This window comes from Schistocerca serialis, chromosome 11, assembly GCF_023864345.2.
Source record: "Schistocerca serialis cubense isolate TAMUIC-IGC-003099 chromosome 11, iqSchSeri2.2, whole genome shotgun sequence".
Taxonomy (NCBI): Eukaryota; Metazoa; Arthropoda; class Insecta; order Orthoptera; family Acrididae; genus Schistocerca; species Schistocerca serialis.
This window is the reverse complement of record NC_064648.1, coordinates 192,877,003-192,897,831: the sequence shown is the minus strand read 5'-3', so window position 1 is coordinate 192,897,831 and position 20,829 is coordinate 192,877,003. Positions and strand designations below refer to the sequence as shown.

Genomic DNA, 20,829 nt, shown 5'->3' with positions numbered 1-20,829 from the left:
CCCAAGTGTCATAGTACTTGCATTGGATTCTGATTCTGATGCAGTTTGGAATTCCTGCGTGACAGTTTGGACAGACCCTCTTCAACTGTCGGCGGTCTCTGCCAGTTGACACAAGAGGTCGACCTGTACGCTTTTGTGCTGTACGTGTCCCTTCACGTTTCCACTTCACCATCACATCGGAAACAGTGGCAGTAGGTGGCAGCACTATGCACCTAATATGAAAAACTGATATTTTTAGTGGTTTTTAGTGGTGTCTGGATACTTTTGATCACACAGTGTAGGCAGGCGTAGACAACGTGCATCGTACAATATTTGTTGTTACACAGGAAACCTAAACCTAATGAAAATTAAACTTGAATGAAGATACATTCCCTAAAAGATGTTAGTCGTATCATGTAAAATGAAATTTTTTCAGTTAGTTTGTAGATAGAATCTGAGTGTTACAATGTTTGTGTATAGCTACTGTACCTAACTCATACGTCTCTTGATTTCTTGCACTGTATGTAGTTACGAGTAGCATGCGATGAGTTCTATTGATATTACAGATTCATATATTTTATGTTACAAAATATAGTTATAACGTATAGTCTTGAAATTTTTATATCGCTTAAATAACGAAGTTGGTAACTAAACTGACTGATAGCACTGTTTGTGTTTACCAGAATCACTTTACTCCAGACCAGTTTGAACCGACAGACTTGGTGGAGTGGTAAAACGTAAACCAAATGCTGAGCCAACAATTTTTTGTGATCGTAAGGCTCCTGCCGAGAGGAAACCTGTTGGCCTACTGGAGAAACGGACTGAGGATACAGGTAACTGGAAAATAACGCTCACAGCTTCCATTGCTATATGCATACGTCATGCTTTCACTTGCTCCTGAATTATGACACTCTGAAAATCTCGTGTGACTGCTAACAGCACACATTTGTTGTTTTGATCAGTAGGACACACAGAATTTCCCTTCACAGCATTATCCTTGCAGAAAGTAGGCTTACTTGTATCGTAGTAATTGTCGTAGGAAACACCTTGTCAGTTGAGTACAGTAAGCATATACCTTTTTAAAGTTGTTGTAAATGTGTTGCTTAGAGTTCCTTCTTTAGAAGTTATATTTTGTATACTCATTTTAACCCTGAGTTGTGTACAAAAGAAGACTAAAACATTTCATTTGCAACAGCTGTATATTTTTGAAAGTGACATGTCCAGGGTCTGTTGATGGAAGGAACAAAATACTTCACCACAAGGTAATTTAGTGAACAGGACCACATCTCTCACACACACAGTCCACTTGTATTGGTATCTGATGAAATATAAAGTAATGTAATTTCTCGTACCTTTGTGCTATATCGTTTCTACTGCTTGCCATTGGATACTGTATATACTGTATTTCTAATTTACAGTTAAATGTTATACACAAATGGGAAAACTGATGCTTTGATTTGTTGCCACAGCTGGTTAAAGTTTCCTTAAACGCCTGTGGTGTTTCCCATACCATTTGTGTTTATGAGACTCTGTATACAGAGCTTTGCCTTTATTGGAGATATGTAGCACAATAGGTGCTAAGGTGTCCAATGTTGTGGTTAGGTCTGGTCCTGATTATTTAATCTTTTATTGTAAATAATAATTACTTGCACTGAAAGGTAATCTCCACTAAAACCCACATCAGGAAGTAACACTTGCCGCACAGCTCTTGTAATTTAAGTATTCAGTTCTCACGTGCTGCGTTATTATTGAAGTGTTGTATAGTGAAGCTCTTTTACATTCTATTGCCGTCAGGTTCCTGTGATGCCTAGCAAAGAGCCTACAGGTTTTTGGAAACACTATAGTAGCGTTTGTTGAGAATTAAATACAATTGGTCAACTACAATTGCACTGTAGGATATGACATTACTTTACCATTTCATAGTATTAAGAGCATACTGGGAATATTACCACTCAGATTGTCATAGACTTGCTTCAGTCCTTTGAAACTAAGATTTTGGCATCTTACGAATCTTTAAATTACATACCACAGCCTACTGAGAAACAATTACTGGTTACCTAAAAACATATTACAGTATTAAATGCTTTTTATGTTTGAAGATTGTAATATTGCAAATATGTGTTCCAGAGTTTGGAGAGCCTTCGAATGTGACCAATGACGTCAGTCCTGCAGCGAACTTGGACACGACAGAAGATGAAGTCACCACCCTGAAGAACCTAGCTTCAGGCTGGAATTGAAGCTTTCAAGAGAAAACTCACCCTCTCTCAGAAAAGGGAGAGAAGAGTGTCTTTAGAAAAAGACAGCCTCTTTGCGAGTCTGCACGGTTTATTCGGTGCAGATCAGTTTGTAGTATGAGTGAAGGGGACACGTTAGGGGGGCAAATGGTCAGTGGAAAGGGCTAAAAATTCGACCACCTTGTAGTAGTATGGGGTACAAAGTCCTGCTGGAAAATAAGTTACCATTTCCTTCAGATAGAACCCCAATATGTTCGCTACAGACCATAAAATTTAGACCTGGTGTGCCGAGGGAGCTCGTGAGTTTCCTGAAAGTCAAGCTTGCCCTCATGTTACCAGTGGAGATGCATCCTGTTCTCCTGATGGACGAGGTTAGTATCACTCACCATTGGAATGTGGTTGAGCATTGGCTGCACCATTGATAATGATACGACACCTCCACCAGATCTCGCCCTTGCAAAAACTATAGCTTCTAATGCGTCAGTTGTTATGCTGGGTGGTACTACCTCAAGATGGAAACAAACAATAGGTTACCATTACACAGGGCCATCTTTTTCCAGTTCTCACGCCAGACATTACTATAAGCTTTATTAGGGAATATTAGGCACTAGTACAATGTTCACTGCATTGTGTCAGTGACGGGAGGGCAGAATTGAGCTGTATGGCGAGAATTTGCAATTGTTCTCGAAAGGTTTTCAAAATTAGTTTCTGCCAGTGTCTTTGTGATGATAATTGGAAACTAATTTTCCTCACAGATACACCACACATTTTGAAAAACGAGGATTCACTTAGTCAATGGGCAGTCGGTCTTCCTCTGACGAAATGTTGTCAAGGGACATGATCTGCCTTGTAATGAGGTACGTATAAATCGTGTATAACAGTGGCTTGAGGTAGACAGTGGTTTAAGTCTTAAACTGGCACCAAAACTGTGTGAGGGATGTCTGAGGCCAAACCATTACGAGAAAATGAAAGTTGGCTCATCTACTGCCATAATTAACAGCCAGACTGCAGCAGCCAGTGAGTGTGCTGTAAAGACAGAGAAACTGCAAAAAAGTACTTTAACCACAGCACGGTTGCTAAAGCACGTTCGTGAGTGGTCTTGCCTCATGACATCCAGAGCTCCAGTTATGCCTCTGAGTCGTTCTGATGAACAAACATACAGTGAGGCTCTCTGTCATCTTTAGGACACTCTGTGATTATTTGGAAACTTGAAAATTGGGCTTAACAGTGCCTGGAAACCAGTTCAGTGTGGTGTAGTTTTGACAGCTGGAGGTATTTTGGAATTGCAGAACACATTCCTGAATGAGAAGAAATTAAAATTTTTGCTAATAACTAGATTTACACAAGATACCTTGGAAAATCTGTTAGCAATGCTCCACTTCAAAAATCCAGTACCAACGCTACGAGAAGTAAAATCGTCACTGAGGGTTATTACTCTTTCTCAGTTCTTTAATACTGCCACTGATAATTATGAAAATGAAGGCAGTAGTTTGCAGGCAGAACTAGTGAAGATGGGGATGTCTGTGCTGAGGAAGTTGGTGAGCCACTTTGTAACATGGTGTGTGACGAAGAGCAGCAGTCCCAATACTATTTGTGTGGTCACACTGTCAGGCAGGTTATGAAGCGTCACGCACTTTGTTAATTTTTCGAGGAGCGCCTAATAGCGTGCAAAGAAAATCTCTGCACCTGTGTGAACGTGCTTTTACGTCTGAAGTCCTTCACAGATACCTCACTTATTGAGCCATCAAGTGAGGTTTTCAGTGTGTTGCAAAAGGCAGAGATGTGTTTGAGAAGCAACAAGAAGAAATTACTCACAGGTGAATTGTTGCTCTGTGATGTAGCCACTGCCGTGCCTGCATCAGTGAAAGAGAAAGTAGTTTTCCCAGCCTGCCACAGTGTACAGGAGAAAATAATTCAGTTTCCTGGCAACAAGAATTCATCTGGTTCCAAGGGAGAGAAATAAAATATATCAGGGTGTAGTGACACAAGGCAGTAGAAGCAGGCCATGAGAAAGTTACTGCAGAAACTGTGATTTCCAAAATCACTCTTTAGTAAATGATTTGAAAAATTGACATTCAAACTTCATTTGGTTGCCATTTTCTCTTCAAGTGGTCTCATTTTTGTTTAAATCACAGTGATTTTTATAAATTTTTGTTCTATGTTTCTTTCTGAGTATGGAGTATTTTTATTATATCGTATATTATTTGCAAGTAAACTATGTCACTCTCCAGGTTTCAGATTGATGCATATAAAAATAAAAACTTCACCTTTCGACCTGTGTACCTATTTGACTTCTGTGCTTTGCCACCAACTATGTTTCTTCCTTGTGCTTCATTTATGTCGTTTATTTTTTTCTCTGGATTTTAATAGCTTTTTATACATACAATGTACCCATATTTTATATAATATTGTAGAGAGGAAAAAAGTATACATTCATTCAGTAAGAACATTAGCTTGTACTCTATACTCTTTTCTAGCTCAGAATGAAATAGCACATATGCAAAATCTGCTGAACAATACTTTTTGAAGAATACTTGTTTCCAAACACGGTAAAAAGTAAACGTCATTACAAGTAAATGTCGTGCATATTTTGTATTGTAACTGCTATTTTTATTTATTATCAAAATTTAGCATTTTATGTTGAAGACTGGGAATATGTGAATGGAAATGCAGTCAACTGGGGAACTTTGCCCCCCATGAGACCATTTTTTGAAAATACTGCCCACAAAATATGTTACTTGTTGTAGTTACAGTTACTGAGCATTTTTTATAGTAAAAATATAGACAAATTGACTGTTTGCTGTAATATTTTAATATTTATACTGATAAAGTTGCTCTGCTATTCTGGCTAAGTTTATGTCAGTCTTGGACAACACATTATTTTACCTACATAAAATACTCTGGGTAATTTTAAGCCATTCCAAAAGTAAATCGGTGGTTAATAAGAAGCCTAAATAAATTGTTCTATTTCAGTAACACGTTTACTTTGAAATTTAAAGATATTTATATAGACCTGTTATTAACAGTTTTTAGGCTAAGGGGTTGTAAATGTAAAAATAACACATTCGTTAAGGATATTTTTGATAACACGTGTTACAAATAATAGTGCACACATTGTCTTCAAAGTAGAACAACACTTTCAGTAATACCATATATTAAATACATTCTATCAAACATTTTCAGATATTTAGCGTAAATGTTCATTGCTATTATGGACCACGCCCCTTTCTGTTAACAGGTATTGGGCGAGATTAAGCTTTTCTGTTAATACACTGTCTTTACAGTACAAGACTCCACCTTAGCTTTGAAGCCAAAACCTATTTCTTTTCCCCTTTCTTGATCCTGCAATTGCAACTTATTTTAAATGAGATATACTTGCATTACATATCTGCTACAGTAACATTTCCAGCGTATGATTTACCTTCATACAGTGTAATGACATATTTATGTAAAAGCCATACTCAAAGATAAATGTAAATTTAACGAACAAATCTATCAGCAAGCCTAGAACCATGTTCCCTAATTGGTAGTGACAGAAATGATGTTTATAAGTTCCCTGTGAGACTGCTGTTTACACCTAATTCAGCTAATTTCATGCTACTATCTGGAGCATCTCCAGGCTCATTATTTTAATTTCAATTTCTGAACACTGCAGCTATAGTTTTTATACATTTACTTGGTATTGGGTTTATCTTGGTCCCAATGGGAAAGGTTGCAGGAACTTGATTTAACCATTCAGTTAATTTCATTCATTTCTGGTCTTTTGTCTTATTTTACATTTATGTTACTTAGTTTCCAATCCATCTGAACAGCAAAGAAAAGTCAGAAGAGGTAATAGGATGGTTTAAAGGTAGTCTAATTACAAAATAGAAATCTTAGAGACAAAACTGCCTCTGTTAGCAGATAAAACGAAAAATAGTGAGTGGTAGTGTACAAAGTTATAATGACTGGTAAAAAAATTTGACCTGGTTGACTGTAGAGTATGGTTTAAATGTATATTTAGGATGCTCACGACAATAAATTGTTTTTGTTCAACACATTATAATGTAAAAAAAAATAAAAAATATGCACGATGCACGTACCAAACCTACAACCTTATATTCAGTGAATATTGATGTTACTGGCAGACTATTATTTCTGATGGAACCTGGCCAAAAATTTGTAGTATACTAATAAGAGTGCAGTTGTTACAGTTCCCTACAGCCTACTTTTGATCATACGACTAGTTTTACCTCAACACATTTGAAACATATTGTATTCTCTTGTACTTTCGTAATCATTCTCCTAATGCTATGAAGAATTTGCAGAAAAAATTTTGTGGGATAGGCCTGACAAAGATATAAAGCATGCCTAATCATAAAGCCTCGTTTGTCAATTCCATTTACTAGGGTACCGCGCATATATATGTGAATGCATTGCTTCATTTCATATAACAAAAGAGACATTGGGCGAACTTTCGTACTACGAAGTAGCAGGAACAAGAGGTAAGCTGATATAGAGCTTTAAATTAGCGACTTGGTTTACCCTGCACTTGCGACCTAACATTGGTCTTACTAACAGTTGGACAGGACCGATTTAATGCTAATTACGAAAACAGGTGTTCAAACTCGATACTGCATCAAGAACTGCGATATCTGCTTTCGCTACTAATAAAGAATAGCAGGCAAAAAACTGTTGAGCTCCCAGCAACAAATGCTTTTCGACTCATTTAGCTTTAATTTGTTGAGATTTTTTGTTGCAAAATATCCGACATGTTCCGTTTGTAGCCACTGATTACTCTTAGCAGTGTATTGGAGAGCTGAGTGTACTCCTTCAGTAAACACTGCTAAACACGCTGCAGCAGTTAACGTATCACCATCGGCGCAGTCGTTCGAAAATGGCGCCCAATTTCAAGTTGGCCATAATTTCCCTTTACAGAGATTTATGCACTGCAGTTCGCACCTGCCATCTGTTGGTGGCAGTCCGTACTACGCGTGTCCGGCTACGCTGCTGCTCTCTCGCGTCACTCCTCTACACTACGTGCAGCTGGCTGGGTTAGCATCGCCATTACATCTCCTGCCGTCTTCTGCTTGCCTGGACTTCCACTGGGTAATACGAAACGTGGGAAGAATTTTTACGTGAAGCCCCCTGCTTTGGCTCACGGCATTGTGCTGTTTACATCTAGTCCACATAAACCTGGAGACACTCGAAGTAAGACCCTATAACAGCAAGTTGGAAAGCATGCTTGAAATTCGATACAAAAACTTACTAATATGCAGCGAACAAATCGATAAAGTTGCGGGTTGGGCAGAGAAGAAAATTAAACGGGAAAATAAAAGTAACCTGGGCTGCTTTACTGTAAACTCGATATAGGTTTTCTATAACGAAATTTCCTGCTGTTTCGAAAGGCGAAGTTAAGAAATGTTAACCTTTTTCAGTTTCGTGTATGTATTGTGTGTGTGTAGCCAAGCACATAGATGATAGATCATTTATCGACCGAGGAAGTTCCAGGCTGTAGTCGCAAGTACGGCTAACGAATGGAAAATTATGGGTACAGCAATTCCGATGATGTGTCAAATCCCACTGCGCGCTGTGCTGTTAGAACACGAGCCCTTACGCCGCCCATACTATTGCATGTAGAGCATGTGCTCGGATCATATTCTCCGAGCCTCCTAAAAATTGATTCCATCTCCTATTAAACCAAATATTAATCATTTTTTTTCTTTATTGAATTTCAATTCCCCCCGAAGGGGGCGGGCTGGCAGCAGCTTAGTATGCCGCTCTTCAGCCGACAGATTTTGTGACAAAGATCAAGAGAACGGATAATAAAAAACAGGCGATAAAATCGGAGACTTAGAGAGTAACAAGGCGAAAAGAAATCGTGGAACTTAAAACAACAACACAGGGTTGATGACGCTAATAAAAATGCATACGAAGCAGACAGGGAAAACAAGAGACAATTAAAAAACACGGCGACAGTCTGGATTCTGTTCGCAAAGGACATAAAATTCACACTTAGCAACAGCATGGTTTCTGTTCGCAACGCGAGAAAGACAAACAACACTGAATAGGCACTGGGACACTGCACTAAAAAATTGGCAAATGTGACACCACAGTCGAGAGCAGGTGGGGGGAAACTGGACAGAAGATGGGAAAACAAAAAAGGGGGGAAAGGAGAGTAAAAGCGAAGGGGGGAGCCGGGAAGGGAGCTGAAGGAGGATGAGGACCCATAAGAGGGGTGGGGGGCAGATGCGACAGGGAGTGGGGTAGGCAGAGGAGGGGAATACAAAAGGACTGGGGGGAGAAGGGAGGTAGGGAGAGGTTTAGTGGGGAGAAAAACAGGACGGAAGGGGGGGAAGAGGGAGTCCAGGGAAAGGACAGAGGAAAGGAGGGGGATTGAGGATCAGAGTTGATAGGAAGGATAAATGGAGGGAGAGAGGGCATCATCCGGGAGGGGGAGTTGACGGAAGCCACCTCGGGAAAGGAGATGGAGGGTGTAGAGATGGAGGGTAGGGGGGACACAACGGTGAAGACGTGGCAGGGGGCGGGGATGGGAGATGAGAGGAGCAACCAGGGGGTGAGGGGGTTCAAGACGGCGGGAGGTGTAGAGGATGTGGATATGTTCGAGGAATGGGAGCAGATGGGGGAAAGGAATGAGATCATAGAGGATCCGCGTGGGGGACGGGAGGCAGATACAGAAGGCGAGGCGGAGTACATGATGCTCAAGGATCTGGAGGGACTGATAGAATTTGGGGGGGGGGCAGATATCCAGGCAGGACTGACATAACAGAGGATGGGACGGATTAAGGATTTGTAGGTGTGGAGGATGGTAGAGGGGTGCAACCCCCATGTCCGGCCAGAGAGGAGTTTGAGGAGTCGGAGGCGGTACAAATCTTTTTTTTTTTTTTTTCTTTATTATTTTCAAACCCGTACAAACAGGCAGGCTGTCAGCAGCATGGTACGCCGCTCTCCAGCCGTAGAGGAGATAAAGAAAGAACAGAAAGAATACACAAATGTGACATAACGGTGGGTAATAAAACAGTCGACACATAAAGACAAACACGGAGCCGTTCACACTCGACGATAATTCACTACAAACTGTCGTCACGACGCACTAACACTGAAGATGGCGATGGCACAGGTGAACGATGGAGTATGACGGGAACACTGAACACTAAACATGACGGCACTCACGAGACACTGATGGCGATGATCTCCGGCGCGCGAATGTCCACTCAGCGTGTACGAGTCCGGGGACCTGCCAAGAGAGGTGGTGGAGGAGGAGGAAGGGGAAATGGGAGAGGGGAGAGCAGAGATGCCATGGGCAAAGGAGAGAGGGGGAGGGAGGAAGGGGGAGGGAAGCCCGGAGGAGAGGGTAGGAGGGAGGGGGGGAAAGGAAAGAGAAGGGAAGGGAAAAGGGGGGAGGGAGGGTGCCTGAAGGAAAGGACACAGGGGGTGGGTGGGAGGATCAAAGTTGATAGGAGGGGTAGATGCACGGGAGGAGGACATCATCAGGGAGGGGGAGCTGGCGGAAGCCACCTTGGGAGAGGGTAAGGAGGTTGGAGAGATGGAGACCGGGTGGGACGTGGGAATACAGGCGCGGCAGCGGGCGGGGGTGGGAGAGGATCGGGGACACGAGCGGGTGAGGAGGATCAAGTTTACGGGAGGTGTACAGGATCCGTATCCTTTCAAGGAAAAGGAGGAGGTGGGGGAAGGTGATGAGATCATACAGGATCCGCGTGGGGGAGGGGAGACGGATGCGATAGGCAAGGCGGAGAGCATGGCGTTCAAGGATTTGGAGGGATTTATAGAAGGTAGGGGGGGGCGGAGATCCAGGCTGGATGGGCGTAACAAAGGATAGGGCGGATGAGGGATTTATAGGTTGTGAGGATTGTGGAGGGGTCCAGACCCCACGTGCGGCCGGAAAGGAGCTTGAGGAGACGGAGTCGGGAACGTGCCTTGGCTTGGATCGTCTGGAGATGGGGACTCCAGCAGAGGCGACAGTCGAGGGTGACGCCAAGGTACTTAAGGGTGGAGTGAGGGCGATAGGACGGCCATAGACGGTGAGATAGAAATCAAGGAGGCGGAAGGAAGGGGTGGTTTTGCCTACAATGATCGCCTGGGTTTTGGAGGGATTGACCTTGAGCAACCACTGGTTGCATCAAGCGGTGAACCGGTCAAGATGGGATTGGAGAAGGCCTTGGGAGCGTTGCAGGGTGGGGGCAAGGGCGAGGAAGGCGGTGTCATCGGCAAACTGGAAGAGGTGGCCGGGGGGCGACGGCGGCGGCATGTCCGCCGTGTACAACAGGTACAGGAGGGGGGAGAGGACGGAGCCTTGGGGCACACCGGCAGAGGGGAAAAAGGTGTAGGAATCCGTGTTATGGATGGTGACATAGGAAGGACGGCGGGAGAGAAAGGAACCGATCAGACGGACGTAGTTAATGGGAAGGGCAAAGGTTTGGAGCTTGAAGAGGAGACCGGAATGCCAGATGCGGTCATAAGCGCGTTCGAGGTCAAGGGAGAGGAAGATTGCGGAGCGACGGGAATTAAGCTGTTCGGAAAGGAGATGAGTGAGGTGAAGGAGAAGATCGTCGGAAGAGAAGGATGGCCGAAAGCCACACTGGGTGACAGGAAGGAGGCGGTGCTGGCGGAGATGCTGGTGGATGCGGCGGGTGAGGATAGATTCCAGGACCTTGCTGAAGACCGAGGTAAGGCTGATGGGACGGTAGGAGGAGACGGCGGACGGCGGTTTGCCAGGTTTAAAGAACATGAGGATACGGGAGGTTTTCCACAGGTCGGGGTAGTAACCGGTGGACAGGACTACATTGTAGAGCCTGGCCAGGGTGGAGAGGAAAGAGACAGGAGCTTCACGAAGGTGACGGTAGGTGGCACGATCGTGACCAGGAGCGGTGTTGCGTTTGGTGCGGAGTGTATCAATGAGATCCTGTGTAGTGATAGGGGTATTGAGTTCCATGTGTTGAATGTTGTCCAAGTACTGGAAACCAGGAGCGAGGGGAGGGACAGAGGTGTCAGTTCGATCGTGGATATCCGGGAAGAGGGAGTAATCGAACTGGGGATCGTCGGGGATGGAGAAAACATCGGAGAGGTAGGAGGCAAAGTGATTGGCCTTACTAAGGGTGTCAGGGAAGGGGTGATCATCGTGGAGAAGAGGATAGTAGGGGGAGGGTTTAGTTCCGGTAAGGCGACGGAAGGCCGACCAGAACTTGGACGAGTTGATTGGTAGGGTTGCATTTAAACGGGTGCATGTCTGTCGCCAGTCCCGGCATTTCTTAGCCGCGAGCAAATTACGAACGTGTCGCTGGAGTTGCCGGTGGCGTCGTAGTGTGTCCGGGTCACGCGTGCGGAGGAAGGCACGGTAGAGACGACGGGATTCACGGAGGAGGAGATACTAAAAGGTATCAGATAGATTATATAATGGTAAGACAGAGATTTAGGAACGAGGTCTTAAATTGTAAGACATTTCCAGGGGCAGATGTGGACACTGACTACAATTTATTGGTCATGAACTGTAGATTAACTGTATAGTACTGCTTTAAAGAGTGTGCAAGGCTTCTTGAAAGTTAAATCTCACTTAAACATTCTGACTTGTTAAGTCAGTTCTTGAACTTCATTTACAAAGTATTTAATGATGAAACTCGCCAACAGCAGAAGGAGACATGCAGCAGAACTGGAGATACTGTGGGAAATTTGCATTTGCAAAACAAGATGCTGAAGAAATAGCAGGTAAGTCTTCATGCGAATGTCTCGACTGACATTATGAAAATCCGTAAATCAAATCAGTGTGTGCTAAACGCACCCCTTATTATTAATCACAATTACGATTAGGGAGTAAATGGTTTAGGGTGTAAGTATAACAATTTCAGTGTTAGAATGTACAATTTTATATCCTAGCTGTGGCACATAAAGAGAAAATGCTGCAGGACAGATTTAATAAAATTATGCTGTGAGTCCTGTTTGTGGGCCAGTACAGTGAGAAAGATTTCCAAGTGCAAAGCAGCCAGCACTGATATTCTTGGATTGTACCAAAAGACTCACACTCTGAACAAAAGTTCCAACAGCATTTAAGCTTCATGCTAGATAATTTGTTCCTGTTTTTTGCCAATTGGCAGTCATTTTCACCATTTACTATCTGGGGATAACGTAAGGTTATTCACACTCGGTCGGGTCTGATGCTACACCCATCTGCTTAGGCCCGTGACATAACTGTGATGTGGTGTGTGATGTCATGGTGAGGTTTGATGTTTTTGTCTCTGTTTGTGTTTGTAGATGGTGTGCTGTAGCATTTGGTGGCCCTCTCTTGACGTATGTTGGTTAGTGAATTGGTTGACATGAATTGAATGTTTCAGGCTGCTATTGGAAGAATTTGTGCTGGTTTACTGGTGAGACACTTTGAATTTACATATTACAGCTGATGGATTAACTTTTATGTTTGGAACAAACAGTGACACGTGTTTCTTATGGTCGGAGATTTAATATTAATTTTCTTTGTGTTTAGGGCTACATACCAGCTTCTTACAGATTACTGGCTGAAAAGTAATAATAATGAACATATTGATCTGTCACTGCTCATGTAACATTTACATCTATTTCTCAATAGCACAAGTAATCATTGTAGTGTTTCGTGCCACAAGATTTTTGTTAAATATCTATCTTCAGGGCAGATGTTGCCAGAAGAAGCAATTTCAGTTCAGATTTAATGTTGTGTAATGGTTTCCAGCAGCCAGTAGCCTTTAGTTTTATTATTCAGTTTCTATTTACCATTTTTCCTTAATGTGTAGTGTTCTGGTGGTCTAAGGATCTGCCACTGGAATTTCTCCCAGCATTGCCCAGGGTACGCCCGAGCGCTGACGACGACATTGTGTGTCGTATCCTCCTCGTGTTGCGATCTTCAGCGAGGCTTCTTCCACGTACCCCTCTGTTTACTGTGTCTGCTTTTGAATCGACAAGCGATTTATCATCACGTTGTACATATTTATTGCATATTTGCAGCATTGTTGTGGCTCATGTAGCTATGGCAAGAAAACGAAACATGTACGCATGTAATGTGGTGAGTAGTATGTGCGGTTCACATCTGGCCACAGCTGGGCAACTTCAAGAATGCTGCAAACATGCAATAAATATGTACCATGTGATTATAAAGATTCAAAACTGGTCACGGTAAACAAAGATTGAAAAATAATAGAAAAGGTTGCTGGTAACTGTAATTTCTAGAGATTGATCCACGACAGTTGCCATGCCCCACACATATAATGGACAGATACTAAAGGTTTTTAAATTTTTCGGCACCTGTCAGATTATATTAGTGGGAAAACAGTACAAAACTTTTGTGGCTACTGTTTGACCCTTTCATGAGCCTTTGGCGATTTACTGATAAAGGATTATTATGTTTTCTTCTAAATTTCGATTAAAACTACTTCGTGGCTGGCAGTCACCTGTGATGGTGCACGGTTGCTGGTTGTATACATTATTCCACATACTTGGAACGAACAAGAGCTGCACGTGCAACGCAAACAGAGCAAAACATGTAGTCAGATTACGTTTATTGTTATCGTTGTCGGCAGCACCACTTGATAACTTGGTATTTGCTTGAATGCAGGAGTTTTTGCTCCTAGGTACTTCATTTGAGATTGATTTGCACCTCACTGGCGACAGAGTGGTGTACTCTACATACAGAAATCGTGTTACTAATCAGTGTGGACTTAATTCTTTTCTGATTTGACAGAATGATGTTATTCTGCTTATGTTTGTCCTTTCCATTACTGCCATGTTCTATCAGAAACTATTCAATAATTCATTCAATATACCTTTGATTTGTTTTCAGAGACACATCGCAAACTCAGCACCACAACAAAACGACTACAGGATTGCACAACCAAACGTTTTCTGCCACCGCCCTTTATTTTCTGGGGTGGTTGCCAGGGATAGGCCATGGCCAATACCCAGGAACATTATTTTATATTTTACCATCTGTGCCAAATTAGTGTATCTGGTAATATACTAACCTTATGGCACTGTCAATAGTAGTATGATAGATAGCTGTAGATAGTGGTATGATAGATAGCTCTTGGATCAAACATAGTTCCCTCCTTTTGACAAAGTGGTACAGTGTACATAGAATAATATTTCTTTGGGTTAGTACACACAGTAACAAAACACTGTTGTAAAAGAATGCACAAACACTTGCATCAGATCTACATTCGTGAAGTTACAATCCAGCATAAATATTTTATTATAATTACCTAACACAAAGAGCTACAAAAAAGAACTCTTGGCTAAGTAGTTGTAAGCTTGTTTAGGAAGGACCTCATTTCAGGACAGGATACAAGAAAACATACTAAAAGATATTTATTTTCACAGTTACTATTTATTTTCTGTACACCATTAAGGTTAACATGTGTAATAAGATGCATGAGCACAATACCATTACTTCAGACTAAGAAACATTTATGAATATACACAAGTGGTACAACAGCCTGCCAAAATATTTTAAGAGCAGTAACTGAAATTTGTTTTAAGTAAAATTACAACATACATGTAGTGAATAAGGAACATGAATTTAGGACTTCCTAGTACCTTATGGCATAGTTCAAAATAAAAGAACCGTGATTTTACAATTGAGAGATAGCAGAACCCAAAAACTGAATCTTACAATACTTCAAATGGCAACAATTGCACACCTATTGCAGTAAACAACACATTAAATCATGATACCACTATGAGTGATCAATATTTACACTGAAAAACAAATTTGTGGATTTTATGTACTCATGTAGAACCGACAAAAATTGTTTGTGTAAACATATTGAAATTCCACTTGTGAAATGTAAAGAGCAATGTTTTAGGGTCATAGGCGAATCTAGAAAATTCGAGCATATCCTGTTGGGTGGCATGCTGAGCAGCTGGGTGGTCCAGCTGTCTCTGGGCCAGTTTGGCGGTGGCCGTTCGTGCGGACACACAACTTGTTAGTGGTCGTGACCGTGTAGAATGCCAGGAAGTGGTTGCAGGTAACTTGCTGGAGCACACGGCTGCTTCCACATTTGTCCCTGGCTTTGATGGGATGGGAGATGCCCGGGACAGGACTGGAGTGTGTTGTGGTATGGATCAGGTTTTGCATCTATTGCAGGATAAGCCCCATGGGGCAATTGATTCGGAATAGGGGCAGGGAAGGATGTCATGTAAGTTGGGTAAGCAGTTGAATACCTTGGTTGGGGGGGAGGGGGGTGGGTGGCGGCGAGATATTTTGCATTTCATGACATGATGAGAGGTTGTCAAATTCGCTGTCATTCTCCGAAGTATCACTAATGAACACTGGTGATGACAGAAAAAATTGTTATGAAGTATCATTAATGCAGTACAAGTCATCCAGTCGTACGATTTTAACAAAACTGAATTGTGTGGTTCCCTTAGTCTTAGATCAGTAATTATGTCTCCATGAATACATATTCTGTCCTTAGACCATTTTGCAAAAAAAAAAAAGAAAAAGTCAATTTTCTTCAAGGACTGAGCAAATGCTTCAATATTAGTGTCTGGCATACAGTACAAAAATGTAGTTACGTTTTTTAACATGAGCCGTAATGGTGCAGCTGCCTCCATTGCATTTTCTATGCTTGTATCAGCCACAGTAAGGACACTCTATTGCACAAATACTGTAAGCCCACCAAACTGATTTATGTTTTCTCCTCTGTGGAGCCTCTTCGGTAGCACATCAGTCTGAAGTCATAAAGCTGAAAATCTTAATGAGTACAGGATGGTGTTTGCTAAAAAATATATGCCCCACCATAATTTTGGTTTCGTTTTTTCACATATTGCTTTCAACGTTTCATTGTTGGAAAAAAAATTTGCTTATAACTGTCAATATTAATTTGGTTTGTAAAAAGTGTAGTGATCTAGGACTTTGGAAAAGTATATGGAATCGTTTTATGCATCTGCAGTGGCACTGATCCGTCTGCTATTTGCTATAGTAAAATTTTTAATCAGACATAACTTTTAATTAACATGGTTTGAAACAAAAATATTTTTGCTGTCAGATCCTTAGGCTATAATTGTAACAATGACATCTGACCTAAATAACAAATGGGCAGATTTATGTCTACCTCTCATATGGATATCACTGAAAATCAGAACCAAAAGATGTCCATAGACAGAAAAAGACAGAAAAGAATTATTGGTAGTAGTTGGGGTGTAATCGGAGCAGGCAGAGGGTGCCAGCTTCATCTCCCACAGTATGCCATGACTAACATATGAGGCACTGAGAGCACAAGCGGACTAACCCACACTTTTTGTGAATTTGAGGTACTGACATGTTGTGATAACAGTATACGAGTATTATGCAATGCATGTTGATCTGTTTGTTTATCTGAAGGTTTGTCTAATGTAGCAACGTAAACATTGCTGTTGCACTCAACCGCCGATAGATACCGTTGAGAGCAGGAGTGGACTATGCGTCATAGTCCATTTGTGCTCTATGCTCTCCGTCCACTGCCATTGCGCGTGACGCCGGCGAACGAAAGACTTGTGTATTTAGTGTGGAACAACGTATTGGACCAGTGACCACGTGGACGTGTATTTCAGTTGATCAGCATGGCAGCCCCTGCGAAAAGCGTGGAGGAGCAATTGGAAGGTTAGTTTGTATTGTGTTCCATTCCTTTTTTGCGGATAACATTGTCGATTGTACACTAACGCGTTCATATGCAAACACGTCTAGATGTACCGTATCTCGAATGGTGACTTTGTTCAGAAAATGCAGGTTGTTTTCCATACGAAAACAGAATGACATACAAACAATACTTTATGTATTGCTATTTTGTGTAATCAAGTAACGATCACTTGTAATGTTATGTGTACAACAATGTTTTACCGCCCGCCGAGTTGTGTTGAGCAATTGCTTCGCCTGTGGATACCAATGCACACGTTGACCATTACTGTAGTGTAGTTAATATTACATTGAGGGATGGATATTGTTATTACAGAGATGTTTGCGTCCGATGGGGAAGTGCCGGGAGACGCGAGAGCGAGCACGGCTGCAGCAACAACTGTTCCAGAGGACGTGCCAGAGACGAACGACGATGCCGTGGTACGGAGCCGAGGAAAGAAGCGCCTTAGAAACGAAGATAAATGGCTTCGTAACGTTAGGAAAGAACGGAGAGCTCTAGGTCAAGAGTATGTAAACCGTAAGGGTAACCTTGTACCTCGAAAGGAATTGCGGAAAATCAGCGAGTGTACGTGCCGGTATGAGTGCCACAAACACATCAACGAAGAACAGCAGGAACAAGTGTTCAATGAGTTTTACAATTTAGGCAGCCACGATCTGCAGTCGGCTTTCCTGTTTACCATGATTAAAGTCGTTGATAAAGCACGGTCTTACGTAGGTCAGCAACATTCACGTAGGGAGAAGACGAGATTGTATTACTTGCTCAATTCAAATGGGTCTGAAACGAGGGTGTGCAAAAGATTCTTTCAGAATACTTTAGCCGTATCTGCTGGAAGAATCGATAGGGTACTCAAGAATAAAGGGGAAAAAGCCACCCCTCCTCGTGATGGTAGAGGTAAAGGTGAACCTGGTAATAAAACACCTCGCCACAAAGTTGATGTAGTAAAACGTTTCTTAGAAAAATTCCCGGCGTATGAAAGCCATTATGCGTATCATAAAAATAACGGTAGAAAGTATTTAGGACCAGATTTAAATTTATCAGTCATGTATTCACTGTACTGTGCAGAGGAGCAAATGCCCGTTTCCCATTTTATTTTCCGCAAAATTTTTTACGAAAACTTCAATTTGTCATTTCATCCACCAGTGTCCGACTCTTGTCGAACATGTGATGCTTTGCAGGTAAAAATAACAGCTGCCGATAATGATAAGGAGAGGACGGAGTTAACTGCAGAACGTGAATTCCATCAGCAAAAAGCTGAGTATGCACGGGCAGGTTTACATAGTGATACATTGCTTAGCAAATCAGATGGTAACGTTACAGTGATAACATTTGATTTGATGAAAACTTTGCCTACACCGATCATCTCAACTGGAGTTTGCTATTACAAACGTCAGTTGTGGACATATTGCTTTGGCATCCACAATATGCACAATGATGATGTATACATGTTTCTGTGGCATGAATCCATTGCGTCGAGAGGGCCACAAGAAATTGGTTCTTGTTTGCTGTACTTCATACGCAATTTTGTCAGGACTGAAAAACTAATTATGTACTCTGATCAGTGCGGAGGCCAGAATAGAAACATAAAGGTTGCTGTACTGTGCCAATACATTGTCAACAGCTCAGAGTTCTCTGTGAAGGAAATAGACCATAAATTTTTAGTTAGCGGACACTCGTACCTGCCCTGTGATCAGGATTTTGGCTTAGTTCAGAAACGAAAAAAGTATTTTCCTAATATTTACCGTCCTAAACACTGGAATGATGTGGTAGTGAGTGCCAGAAAAAGGAATCCATTCAAGGTAATTAATATGAATGCGGAATGTTTCTTTTCAACAAAACAACTCGAAAGAAACATCACGAATCGAAAAATGTCTTCTGGCAATTGTAAAGTACAATGGTTGAACATACAGTGGCTGCGGTATGAAGCAACCAACAGATTCAAAATATTGTATAAATACTCGAACCAAAACCAAGAGCCATTTCAGGAAATTGATGTGGCCAAACGAACATCCACATGCATCAGCAATCTCGAACTGCTTTATCCTAATGGAAATGTAATTACAGAGGCAAAAAAGAAGGATCTGCTAAGTTTGCTTCGGTATGTACCTCCACTTCATCATGATTTCTACAAAACTTTCCAAAGTCATCAAATGCTGTAGAAACATTGCCTGTGGATGATTTTGAAATGTAACACAATGCGTAACATTACAGAAACCAATGTAAAATGGTACATGTAATGTGTACAATGTATACTAGTAATGAATACTATTGTCACATGCATCAGCGTACTAACGGACCTGTCATTGAGAATGTTCAACTACTTGGAGCGAAAATGGACTAAGCCACAACAAAACTGCTAATATTCTACTATATAGTACTTTTGTAATTTATCTATGTCAAAATATTGTTCAATAAAACCACAGTTACATCATATGCATGTTACAAGGCTGCAATGTATCACAAACATACATTATTTGTGGGCCCGTATTATGAGACCTGTTTCCTCCATATTGACTTCTCCGGGGTTAGTCCGCTTGTGCTCTCAGTGCCTCATATATCAGAGGTCCATCCCCTGTGATACATACAGTTGTAGCTGATCTTCACTAAGCCAGAGTTTATTAACACGTAATGCAGTTTTCTTGTCTATGCCTGACAGAATACTAAGATTACAAATTTTACTTTTTAATGACCTGACATTTATATAAAAGAACAATAATGAGTCATGACCACAAAGGGGTAAAGGTGGATTCTTAGGCAGCGGCACATCATTGTGCTCAGTGTGTAGTCTACTGTCACAAGGACATTGTGTACATCCAACAGAAGCTAGTTGCTTGATTGCACTGAATCCAGACGCTCCCAGCAAAGTGATTTGCTCAGAACCACCCATAAAATAATCGATGTTCCTTTCTTGTTCTGGCACACTCTCGTACAATGACTTCTTTGTGTCCATCCAAATTCTGTACATTTGTTTGTTTTGCAATTTATTACTAATATAATTGTACATTTGTAATACTTTCCTATGAAAAAAATGTGATTCTTTACTTTTTCATGGATTTGTCTATGCATTTATAGTGGTAACAGTAAATATGACAAGACAGCAAAATAATATAATACTTAAATTCTTATATTAAGCATAAAATGTAAACAAAAAGTGACATATTAAACTCGTGTAATAATACCAATTAGATGTTCTCAACTATTTATCATGAAACAAAGTAGAATTACTTATTGTATGTGGTTAAAAGGCACTATACCATTCGCCCACTGCATTTTTTGTAGTTACGTACAATATATGTTATGCACAAATGAGGTACATGTCTTTTATCCTGTATGTGCTTTCTGAACTTACCTTGCAGTTCGTTTTTGTAACAAAAAGTGCACTAAATAGGGCACGAACGTAGACATCGTCCTACTCTAGACATCACTACGTTACATCTAGCTCAAAATAACTTGGCACCCACATACGACCAGTCTTGTTCTCAGCTCCAGGTGTGTCTACCTTTTTGTTCCAAAGGAGTGACCATCTCAGTCTGCAGTAATCTGCTGATCAGTGTACTTCATCCACTGTCAGCAGTTGCGTTAATTGTTAATGCGGTGATTTCCTTATTAGGCACTCCGGTTGTAGCACCGAAAATGCAGGGTGCATGGCACCTGATACCGTTATATAATTTTTTTTTGCTGAATTGTGTGTAAATATTTGTAATTTAAATGCTTTCTTTTAATCACTAAGAAAGTGTGGTTCATCTGTAAAGGAGACCACATATAGGTCACTGGCGCAACCAGAATTAGTTAAAAACTATGGAACTGTGTACAAAGAAACACATCAAAATTACTGGGTCAGAAGATATGAAATTTTACTTTTCCCATACATTATTGTAGCTGGTTCTAAAGTTTCGGTTTATCTTTATGTGTTTCGTTGTGTGTTGTCTACCCGATGTTTCACATTGTGTTGTTAATCACATACG

General features: G+C 41.4%; 1 long non-coding RNA gene across 1 annotated transcript in view; it reads left to right on the top strand.

Moving 5' to 3' along the window:
* Positions 1-20,829, top strand: part of LOC126426714 (uncharacterized) — a 78,026-nt gene that overhangs the window by 12,540 nt on the left and 44,657 nt on the right. The window lies entirely within an intron of this gene.